The following is a 19,958-nucleotide window of genomic DNA, read 5'->3' as shown; positions in this document are numbered from 1 at the left end:
GGTTGGACTCTTGTGAATGCTTTGAGCATTATTGTACACTCATTTCAGCAGTTTGGCAAAGGAATAGACCAGGGTTTATAGTACTTAATGGGATTCTTGTGGCAACTTGATTTGGTATTGTGTTTCCTTCTGTAATTTCAAGTTTACATGTGTTTTTTGTATGCCATCATCTCTCTTTGTTCATCTTAAATAAATGAAACAAGGAGAAAGGTAGAATTCATTGAGTTGCAGTGCTCTACCTAGGGTTTGTTTAGTTATTTATGTTTTCAGTTGTTTGAAGAGGATCCTTGAGACTTTCATGCCCTCTCCAACTCCTCACTAGTCTAAAATTTCTCCATCTCACTCAATTTGAAGTACTAAACCATTTGCCTACCTCACCCCATAGAGATCTCTACAAGACTGTGTCCATTCCCCGGACCCAAATCGGCCTTTCACATTTGAGCCAGCAAACTAAAATTAAATTCAATCAAACTCCTCTGAACATATACCTATCCTAAAATTAGTCTTTACATTATTCATCTCAAGCCTTAATGACCATATTCTTATGAAATTGACAAGGAGAGAGCCCTCTCCCGATTTGGTAGGGCTAGCTACTAGGTTAAGCGTGGTTTGATGTTACCCTAGATCCTGCCTTTCTCAGCCTGAGGTAGATTTAGGCCCTAACACCTTCTTTACCTTTCTAGCCAATGCAAATTTTTCTTCATGCTCGCCCTTGGATGAAGTCCCATCTCTGGTATTCTGCCCTATTTCCTTCTCTACCAAATCAGACCATAAGTGCTCCCAATTTGGTAGTTTCTCCCTCCAATTCTATGAATCTTGATAGTTATGCCAGCTCTTGGGAAGGTTCAGAAGGGCTAGGCATACCAAGTCTTCTTCAGGGACAGTAACACTGACCCCATCAAGTTCATCGGGAAATGGTGTAAACTTGCTCAAATACTGTGGAACTATGTTATTCTTTTGCATCTTGATACTTCGAAGTTTATCCTTGAGGGCTAGCTTCCTGTGGTCACTATTATTCTCAAACAATTATGTCATTACTTTCCACATTGCGAATGTAGTTTCTTTTCTGTGGATATTTAAGACAATGTGATCTCGTACTCCCTCCAAGATTATTCTCCTCACCTTGGCTACATATTTCTCCCACTTAGCAAGGTTATGGGAATCAAATTCTTGTGGTTTTGCAACATCTAACATGATGTATTCTAGAAATCCATTTTCATCCAATACCGCTCCCATGTGATCCTTCCATGCAACAAAATTATAGATTCCTTCCAAGGCATACTCTAGCCTTAGTCCATTGAAGGCCATATTCTCAACTCTGGAGAAATCATGCTACACTGAGCTCCAAAATTGAACCTCCTGAGAACAACTATGAATTCCTTCTCTAGTGTGAATCCCTCTCTAATACCATGTAGAAATTACAATATATATTTGCAACTGCTCATGAAATTTTAACCAAGATCACAAGACACAAACCTACTCTACTGCTCTATGGAAAGTAATTCACAATCTAGAACAAAAATTATAGACATGCAATAAGAAATCAAACACATGCAAGAAGTATTTTTCCTAGGGAAAGAAAACTGCTAAAAACCTCAATGCCTTCTTGCATTAAATCAAAAGAATAGATATGTATTACAATTGCTTTGCTCAACTAAGAACAACCTGCGAGTGCATAACCTATCTCTCTGATGACTGAAAGGATCTGACCCAGACTTAGTCAATTTTTTCCTTTGCTTGAGATCCTATTTACTTGTTTTTTCCTTGATGAATTAGGCCACTATTATTTAGGAAAGTCCTCATATTGATTTTTCAATTCCTTTAGGTTGATCCTCTAACTTCATGTGACCCATGTACACTGAAGACTAGTCTACAATTAATGTTACACAACCTTGGAATCTCCACCTCAACTAGGTAACTCTAATTCTCTGCATGCACTAGCTATTTTGGGATGATTGATCAGTTAATTAGATGATCATTGAGTTTGACTGACGTCTTACTTCTTTAACTGACCTTTCACTAGTTCCTCCAATAGTTGGAACTAGTTTAACTGAAAATGACATGAGATAACTGACCTTGATTGCTACAAATTAGCAATCACACATGCAAAATTAAACTCTAACTCCTCCAACTCTAATTTACTAAGTAAATTGGGTGACAAAAGCCATGTCACACAAACTAACATCATCCAAGTTGTCTTTTTATGTGGAAATTCGAATTTTCTCAATTTAATCAAGGAAAAATCAAATTGAGAATTTCTTGTTGCTTTTTTCATCAAATTGAAATGGGGCATTTAAACATTGGTGGATATTTAGCCTTGCCTTAGTCATTTTCCCCTCCAAATTCTCCTTTTCAACCTCATCCAACTATTATGGATGTTCTTGAACAACAACCTTAACCTATGTCATATGGTTGGGAAGATAATCATGTTAGACTTCCCTCTAGCATCATCAATTGGCTTGTAAGCTTGAGAGAACCACCCCTACCACGTATTATTGAACCTATGATTACCTTTGTCACCTCTTTTACTCATTGTCTACCTAAAATGCCAAAGAAATTCATCTTAAGATCCTTGGAGATATGTTGGACATACTGAGAGGGGGGTGAATCAATATTTCTTATCAATTAGTATATTTTTAATTTCATAGAGCATTAATTGTTGTTAGCATGAGATAAACATAAACATCATCAACACCATTCAACAATGCATAACAAATAGAGACATTACACATGGATATTTTTAGGTGGAAACCCCTTCGGGACAAAAACCACTAAACACTTCCTAATATTTTTATTTAAAACATTTACATCAAATTTTCATCTCCAAATGAGGGAGTCTCCAACATGTAGGATGATCCTATGCCATGTTTACTAGCTGCAACCAAAATGATGCTCCAACACCCTAGTTTTCAAGCTCCAACCTAACAAATGCTCCAACACCCTGTTTAAAAATTGCTACTAGATGCACGCTCCAACAAATTTTGCAAGCAATAACCTTCACCCTGAAGTGTTCTCAAGCTCCAACTTGGAGGAGAATCCACTCTCCTGCCTCACAACACCCTACCATCATGATCAATCGACGGACAATGTTTCACAATTTTTAGACTAGATCCAATTGTGCTATGAATCAATACAAAATAAATACAATATAATCTTTGTTGTTTCTTTATATCACTATCAAACCCTGGTGACCTCACTGCTCAACTCTACTCAAACTCGATAACCAATCTGACTATTGCACAACTTGTCAACAAATAACTTTGCTTCAACTCAATCTACACATGGAACCCTAGTTGTTGATCAACTCAACTTGTTCAAACTCAATATCAAATCTTATCACTATATAACACTACTACACTCTTATTAACGTTGTTGTTGTTATACCAAACCCAACTATGTCAAGTACCTTGTTATAATCAACTCTACCAATGTTATTCGAGACATCAAATCCTCTGCTTTAGAACTACCATACATCACATTGTCATAACCTGTATAGGGTCATTGTAGTCACTTCAACAAGATCTATCTCTGAGCCACAATTGCTAGTTTTCTTCTAGACTTTAATTTGAATTAATAATGACTTAATTAACCAATATATCTATGTATTGAATTAAATATTTGACAATTTCACTATTTTCAGGAACTTTCTAAATGATTTGCCAAATTACATCATCAACCTTCCACAACTATTATTTATGAGATAAAATAAACATTTATAAGTAAAGTATAAAATGACATATTTATCTTACCAAATGGGCCCTCTAGATTATATGCTTTCCTTATTGATCTCATTCAAATCATGTGTATCAAAGGTTCAAATTGACTTCAACACAAGATGATATTATTATGGTGTCAATACAATTTGTTTTGGTGGCAAATAGGAACCAGTTGTCATATGGCCAAGCGAATAATTCACATACTAAATTGTGATATGAATTTTATCTGTGACTTTGAGAATGGAAACAATATTGGCATCGTTCAATTGCATATATCAGTCCACACTCATCACTTCATTCAATGGAAATTATAATATGCTATAGGTCATTTGTTCCAGCATCAAATTCAACACACATCATATGCTATAGGTTATTTGTTCCAGCATCGAATTCAACGCATAATCACTTTGGAATTTTCCACATGACCCCATATATTGGGGCATGGATGTTCAGAAGACACCATACCTATCAATTTGTTGGATCAGATTTCATCAACATCATAGCAAATAGCCCATGAACTTGTCCTTATATACTTTAATAGTACCTCAAGGTTTGTTCTACCATAGGAGTGAAAGATTCTCCTCAAAAATTCAGCTCATGCAAGGAGCCTCAAGTGTGCTCATAAAAACTCAACGTATATACCTAAAATATGTGCCCAAATTAGTGAATATTTATTCCAAGGTGAAAGATAATTTAGTGCGTATCTATCTTATGAAATGGTTCGAGATTCTTCTGCAACTTGCTTCAAAACTTGAGCTTAGAGAATCAGTGAATATTTTCCCATATTGCTTGCTTGAACATTTCAGTACTTTGCACAAAAATATTTCTTGTATTTTGAATAGAACAAGATCTTAGTGAAGGGAGCCACTTAAAAAGGACCAAACCACATTACTTATGACCACAAAATTAGCCTCTAAAATCGGTCTATAAAAAAGAGCCAAAAGGTAATAAACATTCCCAATGAAACCCTTGCTAATAATAACACAAATCAAAAAAACCTCCAACACGAAATTTTCTTCTGATCCTTCAATGAATATGGCATAGAAAACCATTCATATTAATTTGAGCCTCTCATGAGCTTTAATGTTGCTCCATAAGGCTAAATTATTTCAAAAACAAATTCAAAGAATATATGTTTTTCATTCTTATCTTTTGAGGAAAAATCGACCACTTTGTATAGTTGTTGGAGGCGTGTGATAAGAAGGAGATGAACTAGACTTGGAGGGACAATTAATTTTACAAAAGGAATGTGTCCTAGTGTAAATATGACATGATATTTTAGGGATAACTTTTATTTAACTGTAAAACATGTTGGAAACAAGAACCTTAACAGATATGATTATTTGATAGATAATTATTATATTGATCCCTAGAATAATTTTAACCCTTGATTATAGTAAAGTTTTTAAATTTTGACCATAAATTTTTTGCAATACATCAACCAATAGAGTAATGCAACATATCTTACACCTTGGGGTTTTTACCCATCAATTGGGGCTTCAACTTCAAACAGGCATATCTTGCAAACTGTGAGGAACCACTAGATGAGACATATGTTATTGGAATCGAAATGAAAAAGAGAATCTAATGACAATGATTGTGAGATAAAATTCACTTATATTCATCATCCAAAACCTTAATAAATACAGGGATACTAGGGTTTCCAGCCATCCTTTCATTGGAGCTTCCAATTTGATGCAATTCAGACAAATATTAGGAGTGTTCATTAATAGACATTGGCATTAATGACAACTCCATTCAAAAATATCCCCCTGTGTCATTGATGGCAACACATACTCCTTCTATGAGTACAACTCCCCTTGAATTCATGCCTCAATCTCCTTCTCATGATTTCTCTCCCCTTTTGACAACAATGGAAAAGGGTGACTCCTAACAAACTTCCTTCTTTTGTGGACCTATAACATGCCTATGCTCCCCTTAATGATAATACTTCTTATGTCTTCCTTCAAGATACCTTATCTACTTTGAAATGCCTTAATTAATGATTGAATCAACAAACAACTTATCTCCCCTTGACATTTTGTGCTTCATAAGATTTTCCATAATTGATACCGTCTACAATTTTGCTTTGCAAACATGGTATTCCTCAAGTTGACTAATCTACCCACAATGTAGATGACTCCTTTGATTTCTTCTAATGATATACATTTCTTCTTGTTTATCAATTTGGAAGAGATGACGATCATTGTGGGCATCTATTACTTTAATTTTCTCCCCCACCCTAACCAAATATCTTCCTTTGATAATTCCTGCAATAGAGTAGCTTACTTTCTCTTATTGTTTCTCTTCCCCTAACCTGTTGTGATCCCATAATTTGACACATCTGATGCTACATGAATCTTTCTGCAATCCTTTCCATGACATGTCAATTTGAAGTTGTTATTTTACTGAAAATTCCTATGATGTTGAAAATTGCTGTGAATTCTTATGCAATCTATCATTTGTCATTCCTCAACCTGCTAATGATAGGTCTTTAAACATGCAATTAATTATGCATAGACTCTCCCTCTTCAATATTAAGGGAGTCATCATGCTAAATTCTTCAAAATAATGTGTTATCAATTTGTTTGGATGGATCATCCTGAATATTATTATTGCCTAATGTACATGTTGATTCCTTATGACCTTTTTCCTTTACAAAACTTGATAACATTACTGCTGAGACTTTCTCATTTTTTTGGTATTCTTGCGTCTATTTTCTTTTCATGTACTTGATATTAGTGTTTTCATTCATGGAATATTCCATATTGTACCAACAATCTCGAGTTATGTTCCCATAGTTATTAGATTTGTAACATTCAATGTTGGGCTTGAATAATGGAGCATACGACACATACTTCCTATTGTCAAAGTCATCATCAAAATTGTCTCGTGATCCTGCAAACATGATTCTAGGATTTTGATTCCTTTGATAATGTCTTTGATAATTAGCTTTGGTTTACATATTACAATCCCTAGCCATATTCCCATTGTTAGAATATGAAAAACAATACCCATTAAAAAATTACCATACTTGTAGCATAAAAACTTATGTTGAAACACAATTGTTGATAGCTTGTAGATTTAATTGTTAAAAATACACACAGGTATTTAAAATAATTATTTTATTAATATATTTAAAATGTATAAGATGATTTGAATGTACAATGAAGACCCTACTTTTATGCATCAGCAGGTGACCTTTTGTGAATGGGCATGTCTTTTAGAAATGCCTTTTCACTTAATTTAATGACTAATTAACCTAAATAATATTTAATTATTTAATATTTATATTTCTTTTATTTAGCTAATTGTTATGAATTATATTTATAACATAGCCTCTCCCTTTGGCAGCTTTGTCCTCAAAGCTTTAATAATGGGGTTTTCTTCACTTAGTCCGATGTATGCAACTTGGTCATTGATTCATCAGGTAGCTTCTCAGTGCTATTTCCTTGGATTTTTTTTATTTTATTTTTTTTGCAACTCTCTTTACTTTTATTTTCAAAACTTTCTTCTTCTTCTTTTTAATATATATATATATATATATTGTTTTTTAATAATATATATATATAGAATTAATAAAAAAAATTAATTTTTTTTTGGACCTCCTTTTTGATATAAAAAGGAAAATGCAAAGGTTCAACCGATCATCCACGTGTGTTGTTATAACACTTTATGACTTCATAAGTTATGTTAATAGATATAACACACACTGAAGTCACGAGATAAGAAAAGACAAGGGAACGAAAATGAAACATTATGACGGTTGTTCAGTTTTCGGTGAATAACACTATGACGGTTGTTCGGTTTTCGATTCTCATAAGCCATTCCGTCATCATTTTTGTTGTATTTTCCTTGGGAGTTTTGAGGATCGAAGCATTCTTTGTTGGATTTACAGCTATTTAAAGCACAATGATTCGACATCCGGAAGTTAAATGGGCCCATAGGTCTAATAAATTGTATATCACAATCGAGTTCCCTGATGCAAACAATCCAAAAGTGAAGCTTGAAGCCGATGGAAAGTTTACTTTCTCTGCAACTACTAGGCAAGAGCAAACACATTATGAGCTTGAATTTTACTTGTATGATAGGGTGAATGCGGAGGAAAGCAAAATCAATGTTGGTTTGAGAAACATAATTTGCATCGTTAAAAAAGAGGAAAAGAAATGGTGGAAACAATTGTTGAAGAGTAAAGCGAAGCGACTGCCTTTCCTTAAAGTTTACTGGGACAAATGGGTTGATGAGGATTAAGAAGAAGATGCTAAATTTGGGCAGGACATAGAATTTGGTGGCATGGACTTCTCGAAACTGGGCATGGGTTGTGATGGGTAGGACGGTGTCAGAGGAAATTGAGCGCAATAAATATTGATACTGTGCATTAGTAATTTGCTTGTGTATTGGCCACACTAAGCTAGCCACTGCCTGTGACAGTTTGGGCTGCTTCAATCCTTCCTCTATGACCCAGAGTTTCATGATCACGTCAAACAATCTGTAGAAACTCTCATTTGATTTTGTATCATTCTCAAACTCAGATAAAAAGAATGGTAAGAAATCTTCCGCATGACTTCGCATATATGCAGCAGCCATTTCTCGAAGTTGCTGATATGAAAACTTGCATGAAAGCCCTGGATGTAGTGATAGTTGATTCTCTATAGCCCAATAGAGGCAGTGATCATCTGCCTTGATTTCATTTAACGATAACCCAAGTGGCTACAGTTTCTGCTGCAACTGTTGATTTTCAAGCACACGGTTACTGATTATGTTGTCCTGTTCTTCTTGAATCTTGTTGTGCTCTCTTTGCACGCCGCTGTACACCCTTACTTGGCTTGCTGGACTGACTACTACTTGTCACAGATATACCTGCTATGGCTTTAACCAAGTTGTCACGACCATTAGAGTCCCGGCCATCCTCACTTTTATAGCCTAATGACGCAAGCTCTTTTGCCTGTCTAGCTCTCATTTTTGCATCCAAATTGTCAATCTTTTCCTCAGCTTGCTTTTTCTTAGCCTTTTGCTCCGCCTTGCTACCTTTTTCAGCAGCTTTCTTTAAAATTAACTCCTTATTTTGAAGCTCTCTGATTTCACGCTAGTGTCTAGCTAGCATTAATGTTTGGCTTTCCTTTTCGTTGTCCTCGTCGTTATTTATATTCTGTACCTGTAGAGTTTTTTTGAATGGAAGGTAACAATAGTGATTTAGCTGCTTGAGGTTTCCAAGATCATAAAAAATCCTTGAGTAACTGTACAGTTGCCTCAACATCAAAATCTGATTCAGGTGCCAATATAAGAGGCAAGCAAGAAGTCGCACACATCTCTGCAGCCAAAGTCCCCTTCAAAACTAGAGCGCCTTCCCTTGCCAATTTTGCAGCATATTGTAAACATGAACTTTTTCTTCCCATCAAACACAGAGTTGCAAGAAACAGGGAAGCTGACATAACTGAATCCTTTTCATTTTCTACAGAAACCCTTGACTCATTTGATACAAGATTCATAGGAATCAACTTAGATAAACTTTCTACATCCTTAGTGGGAATTTCCATCAATGGGGCCTCAACGTGCCCTTTTTTGGACTTCATGCCTTCTTTTTTGTTACTTTCATCATAAGACATTTTTGCCAGAACTTCATTATTAACTTTCATTTTCATATTATTTCCAGCTTCCTCATTTTCACTGTCAATGTCCATATCATTTATCCACTGTAGCATAAAAACTATGCATTTTTCCACTGCCTCCTTGGCCTTTGACTCCAAAAAAGGCCTATTGCTACCGGTTCCAGCATCATTACCTGCCCAAGAATCTACTTCAGTTTTTCCAGAAGGTTCAATTGTATCGTCTTTATCTGACCACTCTCCCTTTTCTCTATCATTCGCTTGTTCATTTCTAGGTTCACTATTTGATTTTACAATAGCAGTTTTGAGCTGGAATTGTGCAATATTTTATGAAGAAAACCTAGGATCATTACTCATAACAGATGCTACATGCTTATGTTCATCCTTCGTAGATTCTGACTCTGCATAACGTGAAGAATTATTCAACGCTACACTGTCTTGGCTGCTTAGCACTTTTGACCGGCCACTGCAATTTACAGTGGACGCTTGTGCCATTTGCTCTTGAACATTTTGCACTTCCTTGGATCTTACAAATGGTTGGGACGATGGCTGAGCTTGAGCTTGAAATGGCACATTGTGTGGAGAACTATGTTCAAAGGCCCGCATGATTATATCGTATGCCATGGTTCCGATACCACTGTAGCATAAAAACTTATGCTGAAACACAATTGCTGATAGCTTGTAGATTTAATTGTTAAAAATACACACAGGTATTTAAAATAATTATTTTATTAATATATTTAAAATGTATAAGATGATTTGAATGTACAATGAGGACCCTGCTTTTATACATCAGCAGGGGACCTTTCATGAATGGGCATGTCTTTTAGAAATTCCTTTTCACTTAATTTAATGACTAATTAACCTAAATAATATTTAATTATTTAATATTTATATTTCTTTTATTTAGCTAATTGTTATGAATTATATTCATAACAATACTCGTATGAGCTATCTTGTCTCGATGATCTTATGTATTCATTCTTTTTGGAGAAGGTACAACCTCTTGTTGATCATTATCCTTGAATCCTTCATCATTACTTCTTAGAGTCACAACATTTTTAATTTTCTTTTGTCCTTCATTTTAATTTGGCCTTGACTCTTGATGAGCTCATTCAATGCTCTTGAGCTGCTTGCAAATTTTTGTTGGACATTTCCTTTCCGTGCTTCAATCCATAAGTAGACTATCTTTGCTTCTAAATCTTCCCTTACTTTGTTACTTTCTTCAAGTTCTCTTCTAAGTGAGCCTTCAATTTTTCTGCCTTCTTCCAACTGCACTTTAAGGTTGATGATGATCTCTTTTGATTATTCATTCTTATTATTTATACTTCTGGCATGTTCTTTTACATCTTTCAGTTCAGCATCTAAGGATTTGATGTTTCCTTTTTCAACCTTAAGCTCCTTTATAACTCTAACCATTTCATTTTGAAATTCAATCTCAATCATCTCTTCTTCATATCCCTCTTCTTCTTCCGAAGCTTCCTTCTTGTTGTCCCTATCCATGAATAGCACTCTTCCTGTGTCATTTTCTTCATCACTCTCACTTTATTCTTTAGCTGAGAAGTTGTCTTCTTAAAGCCTTTCCTTTTACCTTCTTTATTGAAACTTCTTTGACCCTTATTCCCTTTCCTGGGTGCTTCAGCTTCATTACCTGAGTCCTTATGAGGAAATTTAGATGCAAATTGACTAATCTTATTGTTGGTTGTTAAAAGGTGTCTTTTAAAACTCCTAATTACCCCAAATTAATCATCAACCCAGGCAAGTCCTTTTACTCCAAGAGTGTACACAATATGTGCATGCTATAAATCCAGAGAGTAATGTTTCTTACAATGCAGTATAGATATTTGATACAAGAGTAAAGCGGATGCATTTAATAAACTCAAATTGCAATTATTAAAGGGAATATGACATCTAAGCTTCAAGACTCAATCCTCTACTGAAATTGTAATCAATACTCACACAAGCAATTCAATTAACAATAGCATCAGCCGAGAGTATAGTATCAATAACTCATCTCTTCTTAGCTGATTCAATTTAAATCATACTCAATCTCCACTAAGCAATCCAACTAGCAATGATATCAATCTGAGAGTTCAATAGCGATAACCAAACTCTTACAGCTGATTAAATCAATATGAATCACTGTCTAAATAATTTAATCTAGAATAAGCATCAATCAACTTAAATGATAGCTTTGTAAAACATGTAAAGAAAATGTACTACTTCAATACAAGAAATCAGTAAATAGCAAATAAGATAAACTCACAGAAAAAATGAAAATTATCAAACCAATCACACTTGTAAGAATCAGAAATATATAACATAAGGAATCGCAGTTTGATCCACCAGGGGTTGGGCCCTAGCCACCAGCGAATACTGCTGAGCTACTTCAAAGAATATGAATGAACAGCAACGTAGATTATGTATTAGCTATTGAATTCAATCCTCATTACAGCACGATGCATCCTTCAGAATAACATTCTGTATATTATAATTGAGGTCCCCAGTGAAAAGTTAAATCCCTCCATTATATCTCCTCCTATCCTATCCTATCTATCTCTAATCTAATCTCTAATCTCTAATAATCCATCTCCCTCTTTGATCTTTGTTCTCATTTAAATACACAGAGAGCAAAGAGAAGTTACAACACATATGATTAAAAAATAATTCCCATAAAAAAATTGTATTTTTCACAACAAAATGATCAGCAAGATCATATCTGAAATATCTTTCCATCAACATTCAACAGGAACAGGTCGAATTTGGTATTGCAACTGAGATAATTTGGAAACCGCCGCAACAGCGAATTTGAGAAAAACGTCTTCAGAGAACCTTCTATTTCTCTTAATACGGACTGAATTTGGAAAAATTTCTCATAAAAAAACTAATTCAGTCCATTCTGAACAAAACCCATGTTTCAGGGTTTCCAGATTCTTCTCCATTTGCCCGAAACGTCCATTTCAAAACTGTCACTTCTTATTCCAACGAATTTCTGAGTTTGCATATTTAATGATGAGCTGGAGATCAAATCTGCAATCTGGAAAATATCTTGGAGGCTAAAATGGTTAGTGATGTTACAACGAATTTATTAATAAACCATCATTGGTAAAATTATGCATAATAATCATCAATTTATTAAAAATAAAGGAGAAGAAATAATATTTATCTATAAGAGCATAAATAATTATAGAATGGAATTATATGATAAAGTATGATAAATGATGTGATAAATAATGGTAGAAATGAATGAAATAGGCGTTAAAGAGTGATAATAATAATGACAAACTAGCGGCCCAACATACCCCCAAACTAAATATATTGCATGTCCTCATGCAACCCAAAGCCTCTTTATTAACCAAGCAATAATACAAAAATTGTTCATCCCAACTCATGAAATGGATGGAACAAATGAATTTTTCCTCAAATAATGAATATTCAATTTTAGAAATCTTGATGAAGGGGTAACAATTTTTACATTGACGTTCAACTATATGTATATGAAGTTGCAACAAAATATGATATAAGTAACAACAAATTTCATTAACCATTTTCTCAAAAACTACAAACCAAATTTTGTTGAAATTTTGCAAGTAGATTTCTACTATATTAATGCTTCTATGATCCAAAAATCATATCGTTTTGATGCACGGATCATGAGATATAAACAAAATGGTTGTAGGTGACAGTGCATGATTTCTGAAATTTGACAAACTAATTTAACTTGAAATTTTCTGGGTTTGTGTATTTTAATGATACCTCTTTGTTTTCCAGAAATCACAAGAATTCAGTTCATAGTTTTAAAGATATACGCAAATCAATGTTTGCATTGTATAAAAATGAAATTGCATGCCTTAAATAAGAAAGAAAGTAGAAAGCATCCATCATGTGTATCAATCCTCCCCGAAACTAGAGAATTAGCATGCCCTCATGCAATGCTAGAAAACAAATTGAGGTGGTTGCTACCATCTGTTGAAATCTATGCTTGGTGTAAAACAACATGGAATAAGGGAGGTGTTGAGAATGAATAAGAAGATCAATGGATGATAAAGAATATTAATGGCATGGTCATAATAAATAAATAAATGAAAGGAACACTCCCCCAAACTGAAAGAATCTATGTCTTTGAAAAATGGGAAGTGGTAAAGATGTGGAATGAATGATGATAAATAATGCTCAATGGATTTTCATGAAATTCTCATAAATTTGTAATAAATTAGAAAATTATGCTATTTTACCTCAAGTTTTACCTCTGAACAAAATGTGGAATGACATGTATGCACTGGCATTTGCTGAAGCTGATGTAGGTTGTGTTGATGTTGAAAGTGATGCAAAAGGTGGAATCCAGGCAAGCACATCATGTCTAAACAATTGTTTGCGTTCGTGAGTCTCTTCTATTAGTTGCAATAGTGTGGTCTTGTTGTGAATAGAGTTCCCCCCCATACTTTTTTTTCTCCTCTGAACAAATCACTACGCTGCATGCAAATTTCTTGAATCCACGGTTTTGGTTTTGAATAGCAATAAATAAGCCGCATGCAAAAATTTCAATCAGAAAAACTTTTGTATAAATGCAATACTAATATTTTGTCAAATCAACAAGTTATAGCAGAGTTCAGTAATTATATCACATGCTATCCCATAATTCATACATTCCCCCCTCCAATTGGAAAAGGGATTCCATGACCATAAAGCATATGAAAGGTGTTGTGTTGACGGCAAGGCAAGGGAATGAATAATACGACAGTAAATGAAGCAGAATACACATATCAATGATAGGACAACAAGAGGTATGGTTATAATGAGAGCAGAGTGTGTAAACATAGTTATGAATAAGAGATAGGACACTTTGGATTGATGATAAATTATGCGAAAAAAAAAAAAAAAAAAAAAATAAATAAAAAAATAATAATAAAAAAATAAAAAAATGACAACAATATGCCAAAAAGATGCTTTGCTGACGGTATTCTAGCTGAAAATGATGCGATTGATCGGAAAACAATTTCTCATGCGTAAAGGTTCAAAATAGGGAAAAATTAAGGAAAGAACTTCTCCAACAAAAAGAGAGAATAAGAAAAGGGTATTATAGTAATAATTGATGATAAGATATAACTTCAATACCATAAGTAGAGCCTCTGCTGCCAGCTTGTCTATAGCCTCGGTAGGGTTTTTTTTTTAACCCGTATGAGCCAGGATCCTCAATTTATAAATGAAGAGTTCCAGTGTTGTTCTACAGAAGAGATTAGTGTGTTGGTGTGGTAACCAGATAACCACACTGCCTTTCACTAGGATGTAGAAAAAGTGATCAGGCAGCTCGTGATGAGACCTCTTGTTCCAAAGATATTTTGGCTATCTAATGGATCATAACCCTAGTGTCGTGCCCATAGTGGGAATGTCACTTTGCTACATCCTTATCAACATGGTAGGCTAGCTCTTAATGAAACCCCCTATGCTCTATCTGTAGGCAAAATTTTATTGTTATTACACTTTTTTATGATAAATAGAGGGAGGCTCAGTACTCTTTAAGAGTAGGGATGGTGGAAGAAGTTGAACATGTCAATAGAAAAAAATATACCCATAATCTCATTTTTTACAGACAGAGAAGATTATAACCAAGAAGGATGGAACCAGCATGGTATTAAGATGATGAATCGGTATCATGTACAACAATAAACAATGCAGTAAAGTAGTATATAAATAATTGTGTCCCTTTCAAAAAGAATCTATCATCAAGGAGCCATCCTGTTAAAGATCATAACGTGAATGATATTAACTCACTTCAATAGAATCCATAATTCTTGTCCTCATAAAAGTAGTGTACTTCATGCCATGAAAGGGAATCAGTAAAATGTGGTTGAGATGAACTATGAATAATCCCACAAGAGGAAGGAAAGGTTGTTCTCGAAAATACTCCCAAAGTATTGTTCCCTTGAAGGAACAGAAAAAACACTCGAAAAAGTGTTGTTCCCTTTAGGGAACAGCCGTTGTTCCTTGTAGGGAATAGCAAAGGAAAATACATACAAAAGTGTTGTTCCCTATAGGGAACAGCAAAAAAATGCACGCCAAAAAGTGTTGTTCCCTATAAGGAATCGCAAAAAATGCACACAAAAGAGTGTTGTTCCCTATAGGGAACAGCAAATAAAATTCACATGAAAATTGTTGTTCCTTATAGGGAACAACAAAAAATGCACGCAAAAAAATGTTTTTCCCTATAGGGAACAGCAAAAAATGCACGCGAAAAAGTGATGTTCCCTATAGGGAACAGCAAAAAATGCACACGAAAAAGTGTTGTTCCCTATAGGGAACAGCAAAAAATGCACACGAAAAAGTGTTGTTCCCTAGAGAATAGAAAAAAATGCACACGAAAAAGTGTTGTTCCCTATAGGGAACAGCAAAAAAATGCACATGAAAAAGTGTTGTTCCCTGTAGGGAACAACAAAAATGCACACAAAAAAGTGTTGTTCCCTGTAGGGAACAACAAAAAAATGCACACAAAAAAGTGTTGTTCCCTATAGGGAACAACAAAGGAAAACAGGGAAAAAAAACCGACAAACTATCATCTCTATTGTTCTAAGCAAATACAATCACATAGAAAGAAAACAAAAAACCAATTGTATGTACAGGTCTCAAAAATAAACTTTTACAGAATTGGGGCTATCGAAGAGTTGCCTTCTGCCACTGAAACTTGCATGGTGGGGTCCTCATTATTCAATCGCCAATGGAGCAAAAACTACAATTTGAAGGAAGCAACACCTGAAACACACAAACATAAGAGAAATCAGAAAAGAAACAACACTTTATTTAGAAATAATATATAAATTAATTAATTAAGTTACAACAGCTATGATGTTATTTCCTAAGGGAATATCAATCTGTCAATGAAAAAAAAATGATCCCTTGGAAAAATGCTTTGGCAGCAGTGACATGAATCTTCGAATGGAAATCAATTCTTCATTTCTTCTGTATGAATCCATTAGGTAATGAAGTAGATGAAATGTCATTGTTTCATTAAAATTTCTTTCAAGAATTGCTCGTCCATAAATTGACCTTCTTTATTCTCCTAAGACCTGCAAAAACCGAGAGTCTACGTGCAATAAAACATTAAATCATAGAGAAAGAGAGGTGATCGGGCTCTCCTAATCCAAGAATTATGTAAAAAACTAACAAGTAGTTACTCTGTAAAACAAAGCCACAGAAAAAAATAACAAAGTAAAATTTATTTGTCACCTACGAGAGAGTAGTGGTCGACCATACTAACCAGCAGTGTTTTGATCACAACTCCTTTTTTTTTGGTCCAATTCGAGTGATTAAAAATCCAAATGAGAGCTAATTCAAAGTTATATCACCAATAGAAACAAGTTTTTAAAATTCAATGATATGATATGTCAACTTTACTTAGAACAACTTGCATAACAAAGTCATTTTCAATTTCCCCACTTAGAACAACAGTGGACATTTTAAGCATAGATTTTTCGTTTGATGATAGATTCGAATGATTCAAATTGAAAATGAAATTATATTCATTTATTTATCTCCAATAGAAACAATTTTTGAAAACAAAAAGAATTGATGGGTCAAATACTCTAGTGAACAACCGGAAAAACAGAGTTTTAAGAGTGCTGATTTATGATAGACAGTCAGTATTTTAGTCATAACTTTCTCATACGATATCGAAAATGATTAATTAAAATTTACTTGTAAACTATATTCATAGGTAAATATACTATAGAAACAAGTTTTCAAAATATAGTCATTTAGGCCTCCAAAAACTGATTGTCCCAACTCTGCTCTTGAGATGCCTACTAGACACCCAGTCAATGTTTTAGTTATAACTTTTTCGTTTCAAATCCAAATTGAGTGGTTCAAATTGGGATGGAAATTATAAATAAGGGATAATTATAATAGAAACAATTTTTAAAAATATAGTCATTTAAGCCTCCAAAAACTGACTGTCCCAACTATGTTCCTGAGCGGCCTACTAGACACCCTGTCAATGTTTTGGTTATAACGTTTTCGTTTCAAATCCAGATTGAGTGATTCAAATTGGGTTGGAAATAGAAATCAAGGGATACTTAGGATATAAACAAGTTTTAAAAAAATTCCCTTTTGGTCCGTCAAAACATGATTGTCTCGGCTGTGTTTTCAGAAATTTCATCAAGCCCACAAGCCAAAAAATATGATATTCAAGCATTTTTTTCAAATTGGTGATAAAAATGAATATGAGTGTTTGTAGAACAGTTATTTCCATTATAATTCATCTACATACATAAATGAATTAAAACATTTATCACCGATGTTGATTTCCACAGCATGTTGCAACAAAAACAGCTATTTTTACATTAAAAGAAATGTGTTTATTTATTTCCTTATTTATTTTATTTTCTACACTAACCTATTGTGATTTGAAAAATGAAAATGATTACATATAGGAGTACTTCCACTGGAACCATTTTCGAAATAAGGCTTCAAGTATGTACATACCCAAATTTGAAAAATGCATGTTAATAAATATTAGGGTATGAGAAGCCAACTTCCCTTGAAAAGATGGTATCAAAAATTGTTGAAGTATGGAGTGATGCTGCAAACAAATGATGGAGTGAAACCAATCTTCAATATATCATTTACTTTATTGATTTCCCATATCCATCATATCATGAAGTTCTTGAGCTTTTAAAACGGCTTGTTGATGCAAACTAGAAGAAACCTCATTTTTTTCCATAACCTCTACAACTTTTGGATTTGAAATATTTTGAATCTCAATATGAGTTTTCTCTAATGGTGCATGTGAGATAGAATGGGTGGGAAGGGTGGGTAATTTTGTAGTTCAACACTGTAAGCATGTTGTACTAGTTTATTGTGGTGAGGGTGTGGAATGAGTTGAGCAGGAAAATGTGTAGGGAATGGAGCATTTTGATGATGTAGTTGATTGGGTTGAGTGGATGATTTTGATAGGAAAACAAGATGTTGTGGAAGAGCTAGTGGAGAATATGGAGGATGTGTTTGTGCTACAAGATGAGGGAGAGCAGTCATGCAATCATAAGATGAACCATGCCAAACTTGTAGACAAGATTTGTGGGGGTTATATTGAGATTGACATGGCTGCCCTAACACATGAGTATTCCATAATGGATTATGAAAGTAAGAAGATGGAGAGGAAGTGTTTTGAACCATACCTGTAGGCCATGCTTCCCATGGTTTTGACCTTGTTACAGCTTTCTCATCTCTTTGATATGATACTTGCATCCTAGATAAGGAAGAACAACTATCTATGGGATGCTCCTTTCGGTAATGAGGGAAAAATACTTCTTCAATTTGTTGATTTTTCTGAACCTGCAAAACATCCAATTTTGAATTTAGAGAGCTAATAAAATCAACTTTAAAATTTTCAAATAAAACATTGATTCCAGCTCTTATGTCTCATGTTCTTGTAGCAGATTTGGAAAAGAAATAAGAGAATTCTCTAGAATTCTTACCAACCTTGGAGATTCCTCTTGAATACCTTATGCACAATTCACAAACATCATCATATGATAATTGAAAAACATCACCTTTTCCTATCAGATTTAAGAGTTCTAAAAAATCATCTTTGATTCCTTTAAGAAGGAGTGTTTTTAAGATCTCTTTTTCCAGATACTTATGCTTTGATTTTTGAAGGTTGTATTGAAATTGCTCCACATAGTCCTCCAAGCTTTCATCTTCCTCGTGTATCATATCGAAAATATCTTCATTGGATTTGCGGTAGTCTTGGTACTTCTTCAAGAATATGTTCCTCATGTCCTCCCATGTTTGGATGCAGTTCCCACCTAGGCATGAACCATTGGAGAGCTGCTCCTTTTAGAGTAAGAGGAAACATTTTCAACCTTTGATCATTAGTACAATAATCATATCCTCTATAAAGTATTTCTAACTCAAATAAGAAAGTATCTGGATCTTCATTTATCAAACCATGAAAATTTGGTAGAGAAGATGGGGAAATTATGTGCATTTGTGTCATTCCTCTTAGATCTTTGATAGGAAATTCAAAAGTAGAAATGTGAGCCATATCTTACCATAATAGAAGATGTTTTTCATGTGTTTCTTTGAGGCTCTTCGTTCAAATGTTCTTGTCAATTGGTTAGTGAAATGGGTGGTGCTTACATCACCACTCGAGTGGAATTATGAGATTTTTTTCAAAAATTCTACCTCTAAATTTCCTACTTCAATTCCTATGAGATTCTGCTGAAAAGCGAGCGGACGAGCAAGCACTTTACTTGCTCGTTACGCAGGTTCTTACCTTCTGTTTTTAATACCCAATTCTTTCACAGCAGACAAACGTCAAACACCTACTTCAACTTCTATGCAATTGCGCTAAAAAGCAAGCTGAGGAGCAAGCACTTTACTTGCTCGTTACGTAGGTTCTTACCTTCCGTTTTTAATACCCAATTCTTTCCCAGCAGCAAATATAAAACATACATCACTCTCTGTGAAATGGCAACACTCTCCTCGGTAGCAGCACCAAAATGTTGGTTGCTAAAAGGTGTCTTTTAGAACTCCTAATTACCCCACATTAATCATCAACCTAGGCAAGTCCTTTTATTCCAAGAGTGTACACAATATGTGTAGGCTATAAATCGAGAGAGTAATGTTTCTTACAATGTAGTAT

This window comes from Pinus tabuliformis, chromosome 3_2 (genome assembly GCF_031772625.1).
Source record: "Pinus tabuliformis cultivar Carrire ecotype Pingquan chromosome 3_2, CPIR1, whole genome shotgun sequence".
Classification (NCBI taxonomy): domain Eukaryota; kingdom Viridiplantae; phylum Streptophyta; class Pinopsida; order Pinales; family Pinaceae; genus Pinus; species Pinus tabuliformis.
Note: the sequence above shows the minus strand (reverse complement) of the source record.